Source organism: Elephantulus edwardii, unplaced genomic scaffold, assembly GCF_000299155.1.
Source record: "Elephantulus edwardii isolate Elephantulus edwardi_28Jun2011 unplaced genomic scaffold, EleEdw1.0 scaffold00159, whole genome shotgun sequence".
Lineage (NCBI taxonomy): Eukaryota > Metazoa > Chordata > Mammalia > Macroscelidea > Macroscelididae > Elephantulus > Elephantulus edwardii.
Genome location: NW_006399909.1, coordinates 5,382,710 through 5,388,707, shown reverse-complemented (window position 1 = coordinate 5,388,707; position 5,998 = coordinate 5,382,710).

Here is a 5,998-nt window from a genome sequence, read left to right as displayed (position 1 = left end):
TCTCTCTCTCTCTCTCTCTCTCTCTCTCTCTCTCTGATGTTAAAAGCCATCTAGGAAAACTAAAGGAGGAAATAATGCCCTTCAGTTGACACTACTTAGGGACTTAGGGCAGGAGGCTGTTCAAATCCACCAATTGCTACATGGGAGAAAGATGGGCTTCTGACTCAAAAGAAAATAACTAAACAAATAACATCCTTATTATAAAAGTTATTCATTGAAAATGCAAAGTTGAAACACCAGGGATAAATAAGTAATTAAATAAACATAGAAATCCAAGTCTAGATGGCACATGCTGTGAAATCTAAAGTGAATCTAGGTTCTATAGCTGGAGAAAATAAATATGCAGCACTTTGCCATGAACATACACTTTAAAGTATTGAAAACTATTAAGAGAACTATTTTATCAGGCTCAAAAATAAATGGTATTGAATTTATATCAATGTACTTAACCTTGCTTGCTGAAACTAAGGAGGACCTGAAGCATTTGCTGCAGAAGGTCAAGGACTATAGTTTTCATTATGAGTTTAAGCTCAACACCATGAAGACAAAGACTTTCACCACTAGGTCAATTGGCAGCACCATGGCAGGTGGAGAAGAGATTAAGATTGTTAACGATTTCTGCTTGCTAAGGTCCACAACAACATTTTTGGTACTACAAGTTAGGAAATCAGAAGACAAATTGCACTGGGAAAATCTGCTGTAAGGAATCTCTCCAGGTTGCTAAAGAGCAGCAATGTCAGTTTAGAGACTAAGGGCCATCTGATCCAGGACATGGTCTGCACAATTACTTGCTATGCATCAGAGAACTGGACATTGACTAATCATGACAAAAGATGGATCAATGTCTTTGAGTTGTAGTGCTAGAGGAGAGTATTAAACTCTTCTGCCCTGTACTGCCAAGAAAATAAACAGGTTCTCCTACACAAATTTCTCCTGGGAGGCAAAAATTTTGAAGCCTCATCTCATAAACTTTGGGCATGTTGCCAGGAGAGACCAGTCTTTGGAGAAAGACATCATGTCTAGAAGAGTGGAGGGACAGTGCAAAAGAGGAAGATCCCAGATGAGATGGATTGACATAGTAACTGGGGTAAGGGAGGTAGGTGTATTTGAGACAGTGAGACTGGCTAAGGATAGGGTGAGGTTCAAATGTATTGCTATAGGTCTCAGGTAACTCGAAGACACATTATAAAAAGGATAGATGGATTAGATAGATGGATGGATAGATAGATAGATAGAGTACAATGTTTTAATATATTGCAAGCTGATACTCTGAGAAAACTTTGTTTTCTAAAATGGAAGTACTTTTCCTATTGCCTATGTTAAAAAAATAGGAACATGCCAAACCAAAGCCAGGCAGTTCAAATCTACCAGTTGCTCCATGGGAGACAAATGCACACTCTGCTACCATGCAATTTACAGCCTGTTAAAGCCCACAGCAGGGTCTGCTGAGTCAGTTACAACCCAATGGTAATGATAAAAATATTTTTCTCTGCAATTAACAGAATTTACCTTTTTTCAATTTATGGTTAACTTTTATAGTCACAAACATACTTTTAAATCTCAGGAAATGATGACAGAAATAAAGCTAATAGTAAAATTAATTAATATGTGAAAATGCACAAGAATGATGAAGTAATATATTAAGGTCTATAAACATGTTAGCTACTTCTGTAATAATTAAAATAACAATTATGCTGGTTGGTTATATATTTTAGGTACTATATTAAGGATTGTAACTTTATTCATTTAGTTTGAATAACAATTCTCTAAAGTATGCGGTAATTTTTCCCTATTTTATTAATGTGTAAATTAGATCACAAATATTTAGTCATCTGGCAAAATGAATAAACTTTCTAATAGTGTCACCTGTATTTATAGCTATAAATCTTTTTCTAATCTTCAGGGTTTCAATTAACACACTGTTTTTAATATAGCAGAGTGTTTAATCTAGTTACAGATACATACATAGCAATTAAATAATAGGTCGTTGTTATGTACCATGGGGTTGGACCTGACCCATAGTTGACCCTCTGGCATGTTTTCAGAGGCAGTAATTGCAAAGGAGGGGATTTCCCATCATTCTTCATTGGAGCAGCTGGTGGCCTTACCACGTGCCTTTGGGATTTCAGGGAAGCTTCTTGCCTCTAGGACACCCCTTCATAAAATTTAGTCACACCATTTTTTTCAGAATAGTTATGACATGTTCATCATTATAGATTGTCTTAACTGTGTGATCTTTCTGAAGATCACATGCTATGCATCTGAGAGCTGGACTGTGAATAAGGATAAAAGAAGAATAATTGATGCTTTAGAACTGTGATATTGGAGAAGAGAACTGAACATTCCATGGACGGCCAAGAGAACAAACAAATATGTCTTGGAGAGGATGCAGCCAGAGTGCTCTTTGCAGGCAGGGCTGTTGAGGCTTCACCTCACATACTTCAGGCATGTTGCAAGGAGGGGGTATCCCTTGGAAAGGGACATGATGCTTGGAAGAATGAAGGGTCAGCGGAGGCAAGGAAGACCCTGGAACAGATAGATTGACATTGTGACTGCTGCAATGGGCTCTAATGTGTCAGATGACACAGGATATGACAGGGTTCATAACACATTGTTCATAAAGTCGCTATGATTCATACTCGGCTCAAAGGCACCCAGCAACAAAAATATAATGACAAAATATATTTTTGCATTAACTAACACAGTAGATTGGTGGATATTAAATTGGTTCACAATTTAGGAGAACATTAACAAGATGAGGCATATTTTACTTTAAATATTAGTAAAAATCTTACTAACTTTACTCAGAAAGTTAATCCCATACAAACACTTATCTATGCCATTCCAATCATAACTAATTGCAGTTTTTCTCAAAACAAATTGTCACACATTTCTTCTCTTTTATTTTTTGTTTGAATCGGCAATTTTTAAAATATCAGCTAAATGTAAACTACTGTATGACCTTGAGCTAATTCTCCCCAAAGACGTCATTGTATATCCATTATTGACTTCTAATATAGCTCTGTTTTGTAATTATTATTCTCCTTACTACCTGTTATTAGCATTTAGGTCTATGATATGAATTTTTATTTGTCTTCACATAAATAACTTCACACACACACACACACACACACACACACACACTCAGCCAGTGATAACTGGAGTAGATACACACAACCTATGCAGCAAATATTCATGTTTCCTCTTAGCTCTACAGGAGGGAAGTACCCTTAACTGCTTCTGCAAAGCTGTACTGAGAATATTTAAATAAGTCAGTAAATGCTCCAAATCAGTGCCACACTTCCACCCATGAGTATTATTGAATATTTATGCACATACTGCAGAATTTAAAAAAGAAAATACTCACACTTATCCCCAATAGAGAGCTTTGGTGGCCTAGTGACTACAAGGTGCACTGCAGTCCTTAAGGCACCTGGTTCGATACTACCAGTTGCGCCACAGGAGAAGGATGGGCAGTATTCTCCCATGAAATTAAGAGCCTCTGAAAATCTCCCTGAGGGTCATCAGTTCTGACTCTACAGCACACATAAACAACATACCCTTTATTATTCTCCAGGGACAAAGTAAGAATTGATATCCTAGATTTTGCTTATGCAAAACTTATACTTGGACCAGGAGGCAGTTATCAGAAGAGAGCAAGGAAACAGTGCATCTTTCAAGATTGTGAAGGGTATACACCAGGAATGTGTCCTATCTCCATTTCTTTTTAACCTATATGCAGAAAGATTACCCATGAGGTTGGGCTCTATGAGGAGAAATATTGCATCAGAATAGGAGGAAGACTCATCAACAATCTACATTACACAGATGACACAACCCTGCTGCTTGTTGAAACTGAGGATGACACGAAACACTTGCTGCAGAAGGTCAAAGTCTGCAGCCTTAGATATGGTTTGAAGCTCAACATCAAGAAGACAAAGATTCTCATCACTGGGCCAATTGACAGCATCATGATAGATGATGAAGAGATTGAGATTGTTAACAGCTTCAGTTTGCTTGGCTCCACAATCAACACTCTTGGCACCAGCATCCAGGAAATTAAAAGATAAACTGTATTGGAAAGCCTGCTTTCAAAGACCTCTCCAAAAGTACTGAAGAACAGCTATGTCAGTCTGGAGACTAAGGTGTGCCTGATATAGGCTATAGTCTTAACAAGTACTTACTATTCATCAGAAGCTGGTCAATAACTAGGAATGACAGAAAGAGAATTTATGCCTTTGAGCTCTGGTGTTGGAGAAGAGTTGAATATACCATGAACTGCTAGGAGAACGAACAGGTTCATCCTGGAGAGGGTCACACCAGGCTGCTCCTTGGAAGCAAGGATTCTGAAGCTTCATCTGACATACTTTGAACAGGTTGCAAGGTGGGACCAGTCCTTGGAGATTAATGTCACTCTTGTGAGTGTGGAGGGACAGCACAAGAAAGGAAGACCCTTGATGAGATGGCTTGATTCAGTGACTGAGGTAATGGGAGTAGGTGTGTCAAAGACAATAAGATTGGCACAGGATAGATCAGGGTTTAGGACTGTTGTATATAGGGTCGCTATGAGTCACAGGTGACTCAATGGCACATAACAATAACAACAACCTTAGGTTGTGATATTGGTTAAGAGTATTTACAAAAAAGAAAAAGAAAAAAAAGAGTATTTACAGCATAGATGGTAAGAAAAAAATAAGTCAGTCTTAGAAAATCTGGAGCCAGGATTCTCCACAGAGGCCAAAATTATCAGAGTCGCAAGAGACTCAATGGCACATAACCACAAATATTATGGACATATTATTAGAGGTAGTAATTTCCTGGAAAAGTACAAGCAAAAAAAATGCAAATGTAAAAGTGGAAGATGAGCGAAGGAGAGGAAGATCTTCAACTAGATGAACTGCAATAGGAACTGGAATAGTGGCTAAAGCAATTCATTTAAACAAAGTTGACTGTGTGAGGATGGCATGGGAGAGGATATCGTGTCAATGCACTGTGCTTAGTGTCGCTATGAGTTATAGATAACTGAATGGTACCTAAAACAACAACTTCTTTTGGATTTTTAATTTTTATTTTCATCATTTGTATTATTATACCTTGTGTTATAAACCTGGCAAGAAACAATGACCCTATGGCCTTTTAAAACTCAGGAAAAATTCTTTTACATTTACCTGCTTTTTTTGTCATTTAGAATTCTCTACCCCTACTATATATGTAGATATCTATATAAGGTTATTTTATGTTCACACAAAGAGCTTTATTTAGCTTGCATTATAATGTTAATACAGGAAAAGTATAATTCTAATGTTAAGGTGTGTTTTTCTTGTCTTCGGGAATCTAGTTTGAAAATGTGGCTTTTCTTTCAGCACCTTAAAATTGTTAATTGGCTTATACTTAATGTCTATTTTTTCCCTCTCAAAAATGCTGTGAATGTTCTCATATGGTATCCTCTGTATAAAAACAAAATCTTTTCCCTCTAAGTCTTTTCAATTTTTTATTTTCTTTATTACTGTGTTCTGAAAATCCGTTAGGCTGTTTTATGAGATAAACAAAAACTGATGAGTGTTTGTTTCCTGTTATTGGATCTTTTTAGGTCAGTTAGTGTTTATAAAATTTTTAAAGCTTCCTGTTTGGATTTTTTATAATAATTTCCTATTTGTTTATTATTGTGCTGCAGAGATGCACTTTTTCTTTAAACTTTTTGTTTGTATATGTTTAGCCTTTTGTCCTCATTCTGCTTTGTTTTTGATATATTCCACTATTTCATCTTCAACTTACTGAGAATTTTTTCTTCATTGACACTTTTGTTGTTTCTGATATAGTGGAATTATAGTTACAGATATATTTTTAGAAATTTGATTGAATTCTTCCTTCCATTTTCTCTATGTTGCTTTTTGTTTTACTTTAAACCTGTAATAACTATTTTACCATCTTAATTCTCAGGTTTATTATCTCTACTTTCCTAGGTGTGATTCTACTGACAGAATTTCCTTCTCATTTT